This window comes from Talpa europaea, assembly GCF_964194135.1.
Source record: "Talpa europaea genome assembly, chromosome: 11".
In the NCBI taxonomy this organism is placed as follows: Eukaryota; Metazoa; Chordata; class Mammalia; order Eulipotyphla; family Talpidae; genus Talpa; species Talpa europaea.
The window spans coordinates 34,275,351-34,295,690 of NC_140078.1; positions in this window are offsets into that span (position 1 = coordinate 34,275,351).

Consider the following 20,340-nt stretch of genomic DNA (forward strand, 5'->3'; position numbering starts at 1 on the left):
AACTTCACGTAGGGTAAACACTCAAATGAGACCCACAACAAGATACCTTATAATCAAACCCTCATAGGCCAATGGTAACAGAGAATCTTGAAAACAAGAGAAAAGTTGTCATGTACAAGAGGTCCTTTAGTATTATCAGAAAATTTCTAATCAAAAACTTTGGAGGAATAAAGGCAATGGGATATTCAGAGTGCTGAAAGAAGAACATCTCAAGAATCCTCCATCCAGCAAAACTATCTTTTAAAAGTAAGGGAGAGGGCCTCCTTGGTGGCGCAAGGGGTTAAGCACCCTACTATGAAGCAATCCGCAGCCTCTGCAGCACAAGTTCGATCCCCAGCCGGCCAGGGAGAAACCCACATGGCGAGGCAGACGTCTCCTGTCTTGCCCACTGCTCTCCTCAGCAGTGTATTTCAGTCAATCTGCCTGTTCTGTTCCCCACTCTGTCTCTGGTGGATCCTCTCAACCCCCGCATCTCTGGCCTGTGCCCCAGCTCTTGTATGCATAAATAAATAAATCTTTAAAAAAAATAAAAGTAAGGGAGAAATTAAAGCATTCTAAGAAAAGAAGATGATATAGTTTATCAACACTGGGTCTGTCATTCAAGAAATTTTTTTTTCAAAGATTTTATTTATTTATACAAGCACTGGAGTACAGGCCAGAGGCGCGGGAGGGTGAGAGAATTCACCAGAGACAGAGCAGGTAGCAGACAGACAGAAGGACCGAAGTACACTACTGAGGGGAGCAGCAGATGAGGCAGGAGAGGTCTGTCTGCCCCACCATATGGGAATCTCCCTGGCCTGCCAGGAATCGAACTGGTGCTGCAGAGGCTGCAGACTGCTTCACTGCGCTGTGCTCAACTCGCTGCGCCCCCCGGGAGTTCTGTCAAGAAATGTTAATGAGAATTTTTCAGATTGAAATGAAAGAACATTAGTTATTTTAAGTTGTATGAGGAAATAAGTTTGTTGTTTAGTGTAAAGATAAATAAACGGGCAGTTATATAAACTTTGCTTCATGACTCTTTGTTTTCTGCATTGTCTAAGAGACTAATGCATTTTGAAAAACTAGTCTATTATTTGGACACACAATGCCTAAAGTTGTAATTTTGTGAATTCAAATAGCTGCCCAGAGATGAGGATGGAGCTGCACAGAATAGTTTTACATGCTGTTGAAGTTAGGCTGATATAAACTCATTTTACAGTATTATAACTTCAGGATATTAAATACTCATGGTAACCACAAAGAATATAATATAGAATAAGTACAAAGGGAAACGAGAATTTGAAAGTTGCATTAAAATCAACAAAATATAACAAAAGACAGTAATGTGCCAAATGAAAGACAAAAAGCTGTAAGGCATATATATACAAAACAAATAGTAAAATGCTAGAAGTCCTGCACTGGAAATTACATGATATATAAATGTATTACTTTCTCCAATTATAAGACTGAATTTGGCATAATGGGTCACAACAGCAAAAAGAAAAAGATCTAACTACATAATGTCCGTAAGAGACTTAATTTAGATCCAAAGACACAAATAGGATGAATGCAAAAGGATAGAAAAAGATATTACATACAAATAATAATAGCAAGTAGGGATAGCTACACTAATATCAGACAAAACAGACTCACTTAAAAAATTGTGAGATAGGGAAGAAAGACATTAAAGATTCAGTATAGCAAAAATATAAAAATTATATACTTACATACCTAATAACAGATCCTAGAGTATGAAGCAAATGTTGATAGAATTGAAGGGAGTAAATATAGACAGTTCTGCAATAATAGAGATTTTAGTATCCCATTCTCAGTAAGCATAGAACCACCAGACAGAAAATCAGGATAGAGAGGAACTGAAAAACACAAGCATACATGGGACATTCTCCAGGATGACTATATGAGACTGCAAACCGAGTCTTAATAGATTAAAAGATATACAAACTATCTTGTAACCACTAAAATAGGATGAAGTTAGATAACAAAAATAAGGGAAATGGAAAAATTCAAATATGTAGAAATTAACAGGACTTAATCTAAGGATCAAATAAGAAATCACAAGAAAAATTGGAAAATGCTTGTAGACAGATGGAAACAAAACACAACATACTAAAACACTATGACCAAGTGGGTTTTATTCCTGCAATGTAAGGATGGTTCAATATACAAATGCCAGTGAATGTATTACACATTAACGATGAAGGGGGGAGAAAAACCACATTATCATCTCAATTTATGTAGAAAAATAACAAAATTTAACACCCTTTTTGATAAAAACAGTAGGAATAGAAGGAAATAGTAGGAATAGAAGGAAACTACCCACATCAACACAATAAAAGACATTGTGAAGTTCACAGCTCCACGGTAAAAGACTGAAAACTTTTTCTGTAAATTAGGTATGAGGCAAGTATGCTTATTTTCTGTTGAACATAATATTGGAGGTTTTAGAGCAAATAGGAAAGAAAATTAGAAAGAAGTAAAATTATCCATTGCAAATAACATGATCTTATATGTAGAAAAGATTCCCACACTTACTACTATTTCAAAAACAAAACCAAAAACAAGTGTTAAAGAAGACAGAAACGAATGGAAGATGGTTTTTTATGTTATGAAGAGAGTTTTACCCAAAACCACTCAATGTAACCCCTATCAAAATCATAATGACTTTTTTTCAGAAACAGAAAATGTATCATAAAATTTGTAAGGAATTTCAAGATACTATAAATAGCCAAAATCCTGGAAAATAAAGTTGGAAGACTTAGTTCCTAATTTCAACATTTACTGCAAAGCTACAGTAATCCAGACTCTAGTACTGACACAAAGAGAGAATTATAGACTAATGGAAAATAAGAGAGAGCCCAGAAATGAACAATCACAGATATAGGTTGACTGACTTTCAACAAGAGTTCCAAGACCATTAAGTCTATTCAGTAGATATTACTGGGGAAAATACATGCAAAAGAATGTAGGTAGACCCTTACCTGTGACCATATATAACAATTAACTCAAAATGGATCAAAGGTCTAGAAGATAAGAAGTAAAATTATATGACTCATAGAAAAAAACAGGGGAAAGCTTCATGAAGTTGGATTTAGTGACAATTTCTTGGATATTACACCAAAGCCCATGCAACAGAAGAAAAAATAAATTGAACTTCATCAAAATGAAAAACTTCTTGTATCAAAGAGAATATATTTGCAAATCACATCTGATAACTGATTTCCAGAATATATAAATAGCAGTAGCAAATACCCCAATTAAAGAATGGACAAAGTACTTGAATAGATATTTTTTCAAAAAGGTAATAGCAAACAAGAACATGAAAAGATCTAACCATCACTTATCATTAGGAAAATGTAAATCAAGACTATAATAAGAAACTATACCCATTAGCATGGCCATTTTTTTTTTTTTTTTAACATCCTCACCTGTTGGTGAGGATGCAGAGAAATTAGAGCCCCTTTACATTGCCGGTCGGGATATAAAATGGTGCAGCCACTGTAGAAAATAATTCAGTGGTTCCTGAAAAAATTAAATGTGGAATACTATTTGATCTAGCAGTTTCACTTCTAGGTATATACTGAAAAGAGTTAACAGCAATTTGCTTAAAAGTATTAGTCAGGGCCCCCCCTGGTGGCACAAGGGGTTAAGCACCACACTTTGAAGCAATACACAGCCTCTGCAACACGAGTTCGATCCCTGACTGGCCAGTGAGCAACCCACACCCACATGGCAAGGCAGACCTCTTCTCATCCGCTGCTCCCCTCAGCAGTGCATTTCAGTCAGTCTGCCTGTTCTGTTCCCCACTGTCTCTTGTGAATCCTCTCACATCTCTGGGTGTTAAAAAAAAAAAAAAGTATTAGTTACAATAACTAAAAGGTGGATATAGACCAAATATCCATCAGGTGTATGAATGGTATATACATATTACCAAATATGCTTTAGCCTTAAAGAGGGAGGAAATTTTGAGTATATGGATGAACCTTGAAGGTATTCTAAGTGAAATTGACAAAAGGACAAATATTGTATGATTCCATTTATCTACAACACATGGATTGGCCAAATATATAGACAGAAAATAAAATGGTGGTTACCAGAATTTGGAGGAGAGAGTTATTTAATGGCTAGAGAGTTTCAGATGATTGCACAATAATGTGAATGATTCTTACTGCTACTGGGCTATATACTTTGATAAAAAGATTTAAAATTTTGTGATACATATTTTTTCACACTAAAAATAAAAGTTCTTCTATAAGCTGCTACTTTCTACCTATTCTGTATTCTACTACTAGGTGCCTTTTATTCTTCCCAGGTGGTCTTCCTAGGCCATATCGTGGGCTCCCTGTCATCTCTGGCTCACAGTCCTCTTTCTTACTCCCCACATGCCTTGCTGGACTACCTTGCACTGTCCTCTTCCTTTAATCCCTGCCCTTGGGCCTCTCCAGTGGCGCAGTGGTAGAGTGCTGGGTTGCGAAGCTGCCCGCGGCCTCTGCGGCACCAGTTCGATCCCCGGCTGCTCCCCGGCCACCAGAGGAGGGTCCCACATGGCGCGCAGACCTCTCCTGCTGCCCGCTGCTCCCCTTAGGAGTGTAGTTCGTCAGTCTGCCTGCTCTGCTCCCCGCTCTGGCTCTGGTGAATTCTCTCACCCTCCCGCGCTTCTGACTGTACCCAGTGCATGTATAAACAAAACAAACAAACAAATAAATAAAACATGCCTCTATAAAAAAAAAATAATAATAACTCCTGCCCTTCATTCAGGACTCAGTTTCCAGGCCTTTCTCACAAAGCCTTTTCTGATGTCTCCTCTACTGTGCCCTACATTTTCAAATGATTTTAGGGAGATAAAAAGAGTAAAACAGCAAGGTGATGAGAATGGGTGTGAGGTGAATCTGTAGATTGGGTGGACCTTCCTGAGTATCCAAAGTGGGGCTGGAAGGTTAATGTCCATATTTCACAAGTGAGAAAACTAAGGCTTTGGTTGATGGCAGAGGTAGGCCCTGCCTGACCCAGGCAATATGGTTCAAATTTGTGCTCTTCACCACTCTCTGTTGTATCTCTGGGGTCTGAGAAGAACAACAGGCTGTGGCATTTAGAGGGGGAAACTGAGTTGTACTTTAAGTCTTTGACATTACTGGATTGTATGCTTCTCAGATGCTCAACACTAATATGATTAAACTGTTCTTAAAACTTAAACTCAGATTGTTACTATATTGTTGTTTTACATGTTGTTTGTTGTTCTTTCAACTTAGATTTAATGTTACCTGAAAGTTAGGGACTCTGCTTTTTGAATGTATACCTCAAAATGGCCTACCCAAGATCTTAAATGTGTAGAGTCACAAGTACTGGCTAAGTAGCGACAGGGCTTTAAAGATCTTAAAACATAAGGTGTGACCCACAGTCAGTCAAAGGCAGGATCTAAATATCTCACCAACCTCCCCCAGGGCAGCCTTTGCCCTGCCTCTCACCCTGAGTTGTGGGCAAGGCTGGCACCTAGGTGACCAGGGCTGTGTTTTATGTTACAGGCACACATGGCATTCAGAGATGTGGCTGTGGATTTCACCCAAGAGGAGTGGATGCTGCTGAGCCCTGCTCAGAGGTCCCTGTATAGGGAGGTGATGCTGGAGAACTACAGCAACCTGGTGTCACTGGGTAAGCCCCGTATCTCTTAGGACTTGCATTGTTAGTGGTGGATATTTTATTAGGCTACACTTGAAGCAGCCATCTTGCTTTCTGACTGTGTGTGTGTGTGTGTGTGTGTGTGTGTGAGAGAGAGAGAGAGAGAGCGAGAGAGACAGAGACAGAGACAGATGTAGACAGGGAGAGGGAGAGAGATGGGGCTCTTTATAAATGGGACTGGTGTTCAGTTACCCATCATGGAATCAAATCCTCTTTTACCTTACCTATTCTTCCTTTCCACTGCTGAGGCTCATTATTTTCAGGTCTTTCCTACCACTTTTTAAAGTTGCCTACCCAGTTTTACTTCGAGAGTTGCGGAATTAACTCTACGTAACCTACAGTCACCTTGATTTCTTTTTCCTCTGAGCAGGAATTCCATTTTCTAAACCCAAACTCATTACCCAACTGGAACAAGGGAAGGAAACCTGGAGAGAGGAGAGAAAATGCCCACCTGCCACCTGTCCAGGTGAGAGGGGAACACTATGTAAATGGCACAGAGCTATCGGCAGCTCATGAGGGTAGAAGAGAGAAAGCGAGAGAGGAGGCTTTGCTCAGGTGCTGGGGAGGAAAGCCATTCTCCTGACTTCCTGGGCTGCGCTTACATTGCCTGGCTTAGACTCCCTTCTAGACATCAGCCTCACTCCTCTGCGGGGCTGTCCTAAATGAGGTCTTATTTCTTTCCTCCACCAGGAGGCTTTCATCTTCCCAGTGAGGCCTACTTACCTCATTCAGTTCTCTTCCACATTCACTGGCTTCTTACTTTTGTTAACTATTCTTTAAAAAAAATCAAGCAAGAGGCGGAGCAACATGGCAGCGAGGAGACGCTGCGAGTAAGATCTCCCATTAAAAAAAAGTTAATAGGGAGGAAAAGCGGCAGGTCCCAGTGAGAACTGGGACACGGAAGATAAACGGGTGACTCCAGCAAACTGCCCGAAGAAGAAAGTGGCCATAAAAGAGGACCAGAAGGGAGGGAAGCGCAGAACCCTGCTCCCCTCCCCCACCCACAGAGTCGGCACTCTCTGACCCGCAGAGAGGAGGAAAAAAAAAAAAAAGAAAAAAAACAAAAAACAAAAAAACAAAAAAAACTAAAAGGACCAACAAGAACAAACTACGCAGCAAGCGGGACTGGGAGTGGAAAGGAACTATTTCAGCCACCACACCCCGTGAACGGGAGCTGTGGAGAATCCTGCAGGATCCACAGCGGAGGTGAGCTCCAGGCGCCATTAAAGAGAGACCCCGCCCCCCAGGAGGAGGCCAGCACCAGCACACAGCCCCGGGCCGCCCGGTAAGCTTGCACAGAAAAGCGGTGCACTGGAAAAGCAGACGCGGATTGGGATTGCGCGGAAAAGCGGAGCGCTGGAAAACCAAGTGCGGATCGGAATCGGGATGGCGCGGAAAAGCAGTGCGGTTGAAAAGCAAACGCGGATCCAGATCGTAGCTGCCCAGGTCCCCGCGCCTGCGACCTAGGCTTGCGGGGAGACGCGCGGAGGCCCTCACTGAGTGAGCAGGAACCAGGCGCCCAGGCACGAGAGCCAGATTCAAAAGGCGCCAGTCCCGCGCCACTGAACTGGGCTACAGCCCGCGTCCTGGAACTGAGGGCTTTGGAACTGAGACCCGGGGCACGAAATTAGGGGCATGGGTTCCCCACGACGGTGGGGCACAAGGCAGACACAGCACCCCAAAGCCGTTGAGGTTTACCCTACCATTCCCGCTCTGTTCCCTGTCCCACGGGGTGGAAAATCAGCTCCCCAAGGGCTCTAGGAGAGATCTCTGGCGCCGCCTAGCGACTTGAAGCCAGCAGAGGCTCCTGGAGGAGCCAGAGGCCAGCTGGCGAGTTAGCCCACCCGGGCCACTTCCGACCAGTAGTCTGAGCCCACAGGGGGAGCGAGCACCCACAGCCGGGGCAGACCAGGCGCGCAGAAGAGTGTGCCTGAGACCGGACGCGCAGGGAGTGTGTCCCACATCACCATTTTATAACAGGGACATTTCTTCAGTAAAGACTACCTGCAGAAGGCTTCCTCAGGAGCCAGAGGTGAGCGGGGGAAGTTCGCCCACGCCAGACCCCCTCTGGCCTGCAGTCCAAGCCCAGAGGGGGAGCAGGAACCCACCGCCAGGGCAGACCAGGCGCACAGGGGAGTGTGTCCCCACATCGGCATTTTGGAACAGGGACCTTTCTCCAGTAAAGACTGCTTGAAACTGACATATGGCTCCTGGAGGAACCAGAGGGGAGCAGAGAAGCTCACCCAAGATGCCGGCCAGTCCCAACAACACAGTGTCCCAACACATATGGCAAATTAGAAAACAGACAGTAGGGAGTAGAAGAACCACACGCAACCTAGCAACTCCCCAGGGAAAAAGCACACCACAAAAAGAAAACCAGCCTCCAGATTGCAACGACAGTAACTTGGAAGAACTTCTGAGCCTTCCAGAAAGAGAATTTAAAATTGCCGTGATTAAAAAACTGACAGAAGTCATAAAGAAAAACAATGATAAGGGAAAAATTATCAACGATCAGAAGAATGCAATTGAGTCCCTAGAGAGGTAAAACAATGGTCAGAAGAATGAAATTGAGTCCCTAAAGAGGGAAGTAAAAGAAATGCAGGAGATCAAAGAATTAATGGAAGAACTAAAGAATTCTGGGAAAAGCAATGAAAGCAGAATAGATGAAATGGAAGAACGAATAAGTACTTTTGAAGACACAGAAATAAAAAGAACCAAAACAGAAAAGGAAAGAGAAGTACGAAGGAAAAAGAACGAAGAAAGACTTCGGGAACTATCTGACTCCATGAGGAAAGGAAATATAAGAGTTATAGGAATACCAGAAGGAGAGGAGAGAGATGTAGGAACAGAGAAAATATTCAAAGAGATAATTGAAGAGAACTTCCCAAATGTGAAGAAGGAGCTGAAAATTGATATACAAGAAGCAAGAAGAACACCAAACTTCCACGACGAAAGGAAAAATACAGCAAGACACATAATAGTAAAGCTCCCAAGAATCCAGGACAAGGAAAAAATAATGAAGCTGGCAAGAGGGAAGAAACAGATAACATTCAAAGGAAAGCCAATCAGGCTGACATCAGACTTCTCCGAAGAAACACTACGGGCAAGGAGAGAGTGGAGGGACATAGTCAACAGACTCCAAGAAAACAGATGCCAACCAAGAATACTCTATCCCGCAAAGCTCTCCTTCCTCTTTGAAGAAAGAATATGGACCTTCCCAGACAAACAGAAACTCTGGAATTTCATTACAACTAAACCCCCACTCCAAAAAATACTACAAGGAGTCCTAAAGCCAGAACCTCAGAGGGACGAATAACAATGAAAGAAGGCCAAAAAAAAAAAAGTTATTAAAAGAATAAATAAAATCAAAGGAAAGACAAACACAATGGCAAATACAGATGCTAACATATCAATATTAACTCTAAATGTAAATGGACTAAACTCTTCAATAAAAAGACACAGAGTTGCAGCCTGGATTAAGAAACAAAACCCAACCTTTTGCTGTCTCCAGGAAACACATTTAGCTACAAAAGATAAAAATAGGCTCAAAGTTAAAGGATGGAAAACAATCCTACAAGCAAATGGACCAAAAAAGAAAGCAGGAACAGCTATACTTATATCAGATAAAACAGATTTCAAACTCAAAAAGATAAAAAGAGACCCCAATGGTCACTACATTATGATCAAGGGGACAATACTTCAAGAAGAAATAACACTCATTAACATATACTCACCAAACGAAGGAGCACCAAAATATATCAGACAACTGTTGTCCTCTCTGAAAACAGACATCAGAGAAAACACATACGTAGTGGGAGACTTCAACACACCACTATCAACAATGGATAGATCAACAAGACAAAAAATAAGCAAAGAAACCAAAGCTCTAAATAAGGACCTAGAGCAATTGGGCTTAACAGACATCTATAGAACACTAAACCCCAAAAAAACGGAGTACACATTTTTCTCAAGCGCACACGGATCATTCTCCAGGATCGATCACATTCTGGGGCACAAGACAAACATCAACAGATACACCAAGATTGAAATCATACCAACCATCTTTTCTGACCATGAAGGCATCAAACTAGAAATAAACCATAAAAAGAAGGCAAGGAACTTTCCTACCTCATGGAGATTAAAAACCACACTACTGGAAGACCACTGGACTAATGAGGAGATCAAAGAAGAAATTAAAAAATTCTTTGAATTGAACGACAAGGAGGACACCAATATCCTAAATGTATGGGATGCAGCAAAAGCAGTAATAAGAGGAAAATATATAGCAATAGAAGCTCACATCAAGAAACAAGAAAGAACTCAAAGAAACAACCTAATCTCAAAGCTCAAAGATCTAGAAAAAGAACAACAAAAAAACCCCAAAACCAGTAGAAGAAAAGAAATAATAAAAACCAAAGCAGAAATAAATGAAATTGAAACTAAAAAAACAATCCAAAAGATCAATGAAACCAAGAGCTGGTTCTTTGAAAAAATCACTAAAATAGACAAACCCCTAGCCAGGCTCACAAAGGAAAAAAGGGAGAAAGCACAAATAAACAGGATCATAAATGAAAGAGGAGAAATCACAACGGACACAGCAGAAATCAAAAGAATAATCAGTAACTACTATGAACAGTTATATGGAAACAAGTTTAACAATCTAGAGGAGATGGACAAATTCCTACAACTCTACAATCACCCAAAACTAGATAAAGAAGAAATAGAACACCTAAACAGACCAATTACAAGCAGCGAAATTGAAATGATAATCAAAAACCTCCCCAAAAACAAAAGCCCAGGACCTGATGGATTTACAAATGAATTCTACCAAACATTCAGAGACGAATTAGTGCCTATCCTTCACAAACTCTTCCAAAAAATTGAGAAGGAAGGGACAATACCAAACACGTTCTATGAAGCCAACATTACACTAATACCAAAACCGAACAAGGACAACACAAAAAAGGAAAACTACAGGCCAATCTCCCTAATGAACACTGATGCAAAAATCCTCAATAAAATTTTAGCTATCAGAATCCAACAATGTATCCATAAGATAATTGACCACGACCAAGTAGGATTCATTCCAGGGACACAAGGATGGTTTAACATCCGAAAATCAATCAACGTTATCCAACACATCAACAAAAAGAAATATAAAAACCATATGATAATATCAATAGATGCTGAGAAAGCTTTCGACAAAGTGCAACACCCATTCTTGATAAAAGCCCTTGAAATTCTTGGGATACAAGGAACATACCTCAACATCATAATGGCCATCTATTACAAGCCAACAGCCAGTATCATTCTCAATGGTGAAAAGCTGAAAGCAATTCCATTAAGATCTGGAACAGGACAAGGATGTCCACTCTCACCACTGCTTTTCAATATAATACTGGAAGTCCTAGCCAGAGCAATTAAGACAAGACAAAGACATCCAAGGAATCCAAATAGGAAAAGAAGAAGTCAAACTATCACTATTTGCAGATGATATGATAATATACATAGAGAACCCCAAAAACTCCACAGAAAAACTAATTCAACTCATCAATCAGTTCAGTAAAGTGGCAGGATACAAAATCAACACGCAAAAGTCAGTAGCCTTCCTATACACAAACAATAAATCTGAAGAAGAAGAAATCAAAAAAACCATCCCTTTTTTTATCGAAACAAAAAAAAATCAAATATTTGGGAATAAATCTAACAAAAGAGGTAAAGGACCTATACAAAGAAAACTATAAAACACTGTTAAAAGAAATAGAAGAAGACACAAAGAAATGGAAAGACATCCCCTGCTCATGGATTGGAAGAATAAACATTATTAAAATGGCCATCCTTCCAAAAGCAATATACAGATTCAATGCTATTCCAATCAAAATTTCAATGTCATTCTTCAAAGAAATAGAACAATTATTGATGAAATTCATATGGAATCACCAAAAACCCCGAATAGCCAAAGCTCTCCTGAAAAAAAAAGAAGGAAATGGAGGCATCACACTCCCAGACTTCAAACTATACTACAAAGCCATAATCATCAAAACTGCATGGTATTGGAACAAGAACAGACATACAGACCAATGGAATCGAATAGAAAATCCAGAAATAAACCCACAGATTTATGGTCAACTAATCTTTGACAAAGGAGCAAAGACTATGCATTGGAGCAAAGAAAGTTTGTTCAATAAATGGTGCTGGGAAAACTGTGTCGCTACATGCAAAAGAATGAAGCTTGACCACTACCTCACCCCATACACAAAAATCAACTCAAAATGGATTAAAGAACTAGACATAAGACCTGAAACCATAAAATATATAGAAGGAAATATAGGCGAAACACTACGTGATTTGCACATCAAAGACATCTTTACAGACACATCACCCAAAGCAGTGATAGTGAAGGCGAAGATAAACAGCTGGGACTACATCAAATTAAAGAGCTTCTGCACAGCAAAAGAGACAATAACAAAAACAAAGAGAAACCCCACCGACTGGGAGAACATTTTTGCACCCAACACTAATGATAAAGGACTGATCACAAAAATCTGCAAAGAGCTGATGAGACTCAACAACAACAAAGAAAATAATCCAGTCAAAAAATGGGCAGAAGAGCTAAAAAGAAACTTCTCTGAAGAGGAAATGCAAATGGCCAACAGGCATATGAAAAAATGTTCAACATCACTTGTCATCAGGGAAATGCAAATCAAAACTACCATGAGATACCATCTCACACCAGTGAGAATGGCACATATTAAAAAAACTATCAACAACAAATGTTGGCGAGGGTGTGGAGAAAAAGGAACTCTTCTGCACTGTTGGTGGGAGTACAAACTGGTCCAACCACTGTGGAGAGCTGTGTGGAGATTTCTGGACCTACTAAACATAGAGCTTCCATATGATCCAGCCATTCCACTCCTAGGTATTTACCCAAAGGACACAGAAACATCAATTCCAAAGAACACCTGCACCCCTATGTTTATAGCAGCACTGTTTACAATAGCTAAGCTTTGGAAACAACCCAAATGCCCAAAAATAGATGACTGGATCAAGAAGATGTGGTACATATACACCATGGAATATTGCTCAGCATTCAAAAAAGATAAACGCATGCAATTTGCAGCAACATGGATGGTGCTGGAAGGGATCATGCTCAGCAAAATAAGCCAGAAAGAAAAAGAAAAATACCGGATGGTCTTACTCATAGCAGGAATCTAGAAAACTTAAATAAGGGACCAGGAAAATGAATAACTATAAGAAAGTGAAAATCAAAATCAACAAAAAACTATGAACCAGAGACACTTTTAGGGGGGCGGGGGCGGGAGGGGAGGGATTGGGGTCAGAATGGGGGGGGGCTGCAATTGTATGGGGAATATAAAAATAAAATTTATTATTTAAAAAAAAAATCAAGCAAGAACACGGGGAAAAACTGACGAAAGCAAAAAGGCAAGCCAATCAGGAAATTGCCGTAGAATTTTTAAAAATCTGTACGTTAAGAATTATTTTAGATTTTTTTTAAATGGTTACATTTTTAATGGTTTTGTAAGTATCTGTAAGATATCTTCAATTTTGCCTCTTAGCACTTCAAAGCTTAACTGTTTACTCTCAGCCCTTTAAGAAAAAGTTTCCTGCTCTCTACTTCAAAAAATTACAACACACAAAGTCATAACCTTATTCTGCTTATTCTGGGTGCCACTTAATGTAAAATGTAAGAACATTAATTGCACTATGTCAATTATCCCATCCCCCTACAACGTTTATTTTATAGTTGTCATTTGTATTATACCCACATATAGTCTGTACTCCCTAATTCAATGTTAAAATATTTGTTTTAAAAACATAATTTTTTTTCAATCACGAGAAAAAATTTTCCTTTATACTCATCCAGATATTTTACTATTTTCTGTGCTCTTCATTTGTTTTCTGAAGATCTGAGATTCCACCTGGTGTCATTTTTCTTCAGCCTGAACCCCTTCATTTAGCATTTTCTTGTAGTGCAGGTGGCACTACAAGGTGGCATTATGTTCTCTTCTATTTTCTTTCTCTGACTGTGTCTTTATTTGAACTTCATTCTTGGAGGACATTTCTCTGGATATAAAAAATTCTAGATTGATTTATTTGTTGTTTTCAGCACTTTAAGATATTGTTCCTCTGTTCTGGCCTCCATTGTTTTTGGTGAGAAACAGCTGTATTTTCATAGTTAGTACTCTGGATTTTTGTTTTTGTTACCTTCTCTCCAGCCCCCCACTACTTTCAGTGTTCTCTCTGTATTTTTGGTATTTACCTGTTTGACTATGATGTGACTGCTTTTATGCATGCTTTTCTTTCTATTTTTCCTGCATGATGTCCACTGAGATTTTTAAGTCTATAAATTTATGACTTAGCTCCAAATTTGGGGAATTTTCAGACATTATTTTTTCACATGCTTTTTTCTGCTTCATTCTTTTTCTCCCTTTTTGGGACTCAAATGTTTTACTTCTTTATATTGTCCCACAGGTTATTGCGCCTATCCATGTTTTTAAATCTTTTTTTCTCTCTGTTCTTCAGATTGGATGATTTCTGTTGATCTGTCTTCAAGTTTACTGTCTCATCTGTCATCTACAATATACTGTTAAGTCCTGGCCAGTGAATTTTTCATTTCAGATATTTTATTTTTCAGTTCTCTCATTTCCATCTATTTTTTAAAGGATGTATTAAAATAGGATTTGTGTTACTTGGAATAAGTTTCTTTGACTTCACCTCTGGACACTTTTTATACAAATATATTTTAATAATTCTCAATGACTTTTTAATAAAGATCTTAGGAATTGAAGTGCTGCTGTTAAAAACTGCCAGGAAAATATTCTATTTCTGGAGTTTATTTTGAGTAAAATAACTAATAATTTCCTGCGCTGTTTGCAGATTATAAGATAATAGCGAGACATGTCTTTCCTAATCTTAAACATTTTGAATGCATATTAGCTTAGCTCATCTCTAAAATCAGTATGTGAGACTTGGAAGTTTATATTTTTATTAAACCTTCTTTGAGGAGGTAAACTGAATTTTATATCACTAAGTAATGTGCTGTTATTGTTACATTGTGATAGACCCAGAAGAAAAAAAAATTACCTCCACAGGGCCTCCCCGGTGGCGCAGCGGTTGAGCGCTGGGTTGCGAAGCTGCCCGCGGCCTCTGCGGCGCCGGTTCGATCCCCGGCTGCTCCCCGGCCACCGGAGGAGGGTCCCACATGGCGCGCAGACCTCTCCTGCCGCCCGCTGCTCCCCTCAGCAGTGTGCTTCGGTCCTTCTGCCTGCTGTGCTCCCCGCTCTGGCTCTGGTGAATTCTCTCACCCTCCCGCGCTTCTGACTGTACCCAGTGCTTGTATAAATAAATAAATAAATAAATAAATCTTAAAAAAAAAAAAAAAATTACCTCCACAATTTACCATATTTTGAAATATTGATTCCCTCCCTTTGTACTATATACCAGCTGTTAAGGGGTTATTTACATAGATTGTAAGTGCTGAATACCTCATGTTCTTCCTTATAGCATAATCTAATATCTAAGGCCCCTCTAACTCAACTGACAGCTAAACTTTTTTCTTCAGAACTAGAGCTCCAGCTATAGTAGGAAAGATTTCCTGCAGAAGCCAGCACATTAAAATCATTGGGAGTACAGTTTTCATTTTATTTTAGACATTCTTATGTTTTTAAATTTTGAATTTATATCAGGGTTCATTAGTCTCTATAAACCTATTAGTACTGGAGCACCTGTAGATTTAAAATATTTTATAAACCATTTATTTTGTAATATTTTGTGTTAAATCTGCCTTCTGGCGAAATGCACCTAGATACACATATAATGGCAGATTTTATGAACAACTGAAAACACTGACAATGGACAATTGAATTTTTTTTTTTCTGTCATTCCAAGTAAGTGTTAACACCCTATTGAAGTTAAAATTTCTCTGAAGGGGTCATAATTTCTGAATAGAAGCCTGCCACTTTATATGTAGGCACAGAAATTGGGGCATTAGTAAGTATACATGTCATAGGCCTTGCTTTCCATAAGGGGGTGGTTAACTACATCAAAATGACAGTCACCATGCTTGACAGAACAGACATACATTACCTTTATTATTGAAAGACCAACTTACCTGTGATGTGAGTAGGTCACACAGACCACAGCCTCTATGACCCAATGTGTATGAGAGGAAGACGGCAGCATTCCTTCTTTTCTCCCATCATATCCCAGGAAAAAAAGTCAACAAACCAAATCTAAAAAGTTGGCCAGAATCCAGAGTTACTACAATCTCAAGGAAGTTGCTGTACTTGAAATAGAAGTAGAAATAGAAAATCATTAGTTGTGGAAACTCAAACTACCTAGTTTAAATAAACTAGTTTAAACAAATAAGAATTTAGTAAAAACTGTCTTCAGGGACCACAAAGACCTTGGAGAAAGCATGCCTTCTCGGTGTGGATTTCCAGAGACTGAGACTGGGGAGAGGTAGACATGAGTGAAATCAGTGTATTCCTAGACACTCACCAAACAGTAAGAAACCACAGTTTCTGCACCGAAAGGAATTGTGTTTATTTACTGGCCAGACAGTGAAACACAAAAGAGAAACATTCACTACTAAGTTTGCTGAGCAGAAAAAGTCAGGGACTTCTAAGTGTTAGGAAAGGGTGATTATGCTAACTACAATTAGAATCTGAAAAATAGCATTCCATATAGGATGGAATAATTCCAGAATGTAGATGTATACATCGTTGGGTTTTCAAATTTCAGGAAAGGCTGTTCTGAAGATCCAGTAAGATCTGTACCGGGTTTGTCAAATTACATGGTTACTTATTGCAATTGGAGTAGTATATTTGATTTTGACATCCCCTACACAATAGGTACTATAAGAATATTTTTCTTTTACACTGATTTCTCTTTTGTTAATATTAATTCTGGTAATTAATAGGGCTTGATTAGTTGGGGACACCTGCTTGGACTTTCTCAGTCATTGGGGTTCCAGATTGAGTTTGTGTTGTCCATTGACAAGGCCTACTGCCTTGTAGAAATTCTGGCACAAGGTAATCCTGTGATAAATATTTGTTAGTAAGTGGGGAAACCGATTTAGGATTCTCACACATTATCTCTACTTTTTTACACTTTTTCCTACACTAGCTTTTGTCCTTTTTGAATAACTGCTCTCTCCATCTATTCCTTTGTCCTCATACGAAAATAGAGGAAGACATAAAGACATTTCCCACATGATTAGATATCTCACAAAGAAAATATTCATGGACATGGTTTATATCAGTGTGAGTGGTTGTGAGTTCAAAGGCAATTATAGTGAGGGGAGGGGAAAGACTGCTGTATACTCTGCTTACAGAACAGAAACTGCCTATGGTGCTTTATAGTCTGACCATTGAAATGGCCTGGGAATGGATCTTCTGGATATTAATAGAAGATAGAACATGTGAGAGACTGGAAAAGTAGGTCATATAGAGGACGTCTTGATTGCCTAGCCCTTAGGTTTTTAAGGGTTTTTAAGGATATCAAGTCTTACCATTAGACTAGGCAGAATTGTTCAGACTGCTACCAAGCCTTAGTTCTGACTTACACTTTTCTCGCTCCAACAGAAACAGAGCCAGAACTCCACCTCTGTCCTTTCTGCCCTCCGGATTTCTCCAGTCAGAAGTTCAACATGCAGCATATGCTGTGCAGTCATCCACCCTGGATCTTCACGTGCTTATGTGCAGACAGTCATGTCCAGCCACGGGATCCATGCCCAGGAGACCAGAAGCAGCAGCCACATGTTTCTGATCAAAGTTCCTGGAGTGATAAAGCAGAAGGTCAAGAGAGAGACAGTGCCATGCTTTTGTTTGAAAAGACAAAGAAAAGGAGTTTAGGAACATTCTCCAGGCCACCCCAAAGGCAACCCATAAGCTCCAGGAATGGCATCAGAGGGGTGGAAATAGAGACCAGTGCAACTGAGACAGGGAACCCTGAGGACACAGATAAACTGCTGAAAAGGATAGAAGTCTTAGGATTTGGAACAGTCAACTGTGGAGAGTGTGGACTAGGCTTTAGCAAGATGACAAACTTGCTTAGTCACCAAAGGATACACTCCGGGGAGAAGCCTTATGTGTGTGGGGTATGTGAGAAGGGATTTAGTTTAAAGAAAAGCCTTGCCAGGCACCAGAAGGCACACTCGGGGGAGAAGCCTATTGTTTGCAGTGAGTGTGGACGAGGATTTAACCGGAAGTCAACCCTTATTATACACGAAAGGACACACTCAGGTGAAAAGCCCTACATGTGTAATGAGTGTGGACGAGGTTTTAGTCAGAAGTCAAACCTCATCATACACCAGAGGACACACTCAGGAGAGAAGCCTTATGTGTGCCGGGAGTGTGGGAAAGGCTTTAGCCAAAAGTCAGCTGTCGTTAGACACCAGAGGACTCACTTGGAGGAGAAGACCATTGTATGCAATGATTGTGGACTAGGCTTCAGTGACCGGTCAAACCTCATCTCCCACCAGCGGACACACTCTGGGGAGAAGCCTTATGCCTGCAAGGAGTGTGGACGATGCTTTAGGCAAAGGACAACACTTGTCAACCACCAGAGAACACACTCAAAGGAGAAACCATATGTGTGTGGAGTATGTGGGCACAGCTTTAGCCAGAATTCAACCCTCATCTCACACAGGCGGACACACACTGGGGAGAAGCCTTATGTGTGTGGGGTGTGTGGGCGAGGCTTCAGTCTGAAGTCACACCTCAACAGACACCAGAACATACACTCAGGAGATAAGCCCATTGTGTGCAAGGACTGTGGGAGAGGCTTCAGCCAGCAATCAAATCTCATTAGACACCAGAGGACACACTCAGGGGAAAAGCCCATGGTATGTCAGGAGTGCGGGCGAGGTTTCAGCCAAAAGTCAAACCTCGTTGCACACCAGAGGACACACTCAGGGGAAAAGCCATATGTGTGCCGGGAATGTGGGCGAGGCTTCAGTCACCAGGCAGGTCTTATCAGGCACAAGAGGAAACACTTGAGGGAGAAGCCTTACATGTGCAGGCAGTGTGGACTAGGCTTTAGCAATAAATCAGCTTTAATCACTCATAAACGGGTACACTCAGAAGTGAAGCCTTGTGTATGTAGAGAGTGTGGCCAAGGCTTTATCCAAAAGTCACACCTTATCTTACATCAGATGACACACCAAGGGGAGAAAACTTACGTGTGCAAGACATGTGGGCAAGGCTTTAGCCAGAAGTCTCTCCTCATCAGACACAGGAAGATGAAATCTGTTCACCACAAACCACCACTCCAACCTGACTCTGAGGCCTATTCAGAGCAGTCTTCTGACCCGTTACACTCTCTTTGAAAGTGAAGATGGTCAAAAGGACTAAATTACCAGAATTTTTATATTTTCAAAAAGTGGAGTTAAAAAAATTGCATTCCATAAGGGGTCAAAGAACATTTGACTTAGTTTACTTTGTCCACGCTAAGTCTTCTCCATGTTTTGTGGCCTTTTGTTCTAATAAACTTTGTTTCTTTATAAATCTGTAAATTTGGCTGTGTATCTCATTCATTTATATGTAAAGTTGGGGGAAAGACACCTGTCCTGAAGGGTTCACCCTGGCCCAGCATACCCCCACAATCATGAAGGCCATGTCCTGTCAGTTACTATCTTGATAAACATCTCCCTATAGTTTTGGATCAATATAGTACAGTACTATAAATCAATTTTCTCTGTGATTTTAATATTCTTTTCTCTAGCTTACTTTATTATGATTAAAAAAACACATAAAAATGTTAATCAACTGTTTATGTTATGTGTAAAGTTTCCAGTCCACATAAGGGTATTAGTTAAGTTTTGAGGAGGTAAAAGTTTTATGTGCACTTTTCACTGAGAAGGGTCAGTGCCCCGAACCCTTGTGCTGTTCAAGGTTCAACTGTATATGTTTTTTTTAAGACTTATTTATTTATGCGCACAAGAATTGGGGTGTAGGCCAGAGGTGCAGGGGATGAGAGGACTCACCAGAGATGGAGTGAGGAGCAGGACAGGCGGGTCTACTGAAATACACTGCTAGGGGAGCAGCGGGAGAGATAGGAGAGGTCTGTTGCGCCATGTGGGTATCTCCCTGGCTGGGGAATGAACTCGAGTAGCAGTGGCTGGTGATAGCTTGATAGTGCTGAGACTAACCCCTGAGCCGCCAGGAAGGCCCAACTGTATATGTTTTTTAATCAAACCCCCATTGCTGGGATAAATACAGCATATTCTCACTGAATTCCACTCCTGGTTTTCATTTGCTAACAGTCTGCTTGGGGTTATTATGTCTTTTAAATAGTGAACTTGACCTACATTTATCTTTTCATTATTTGTTTTGGAACCAGGGAATGCTGGACTCAGAATGTTACAACCTTCTGTTTTTACCAATATTCTGGAGCAGTTAATAAAACATAGGAGTAAAATATTTTGTGCAGGTTTGGTAGAAGGCTTACAGTATAATTCAAGGCCTTGTGATTTTTAGGCATAAATCTTTGGCCTCCATATCAGTCAGGACTCAACCAGAGAAGAAGAACTATTGGGAGATGTTCTCTAAGTTTTGGGGGATAATGGTCTTGAACTTCATAAGCTCCTCCCCAACTTTGGATTCCAGAGCCTGCAGAGGATGAGTCACAGCAGTCTGGTGCCAA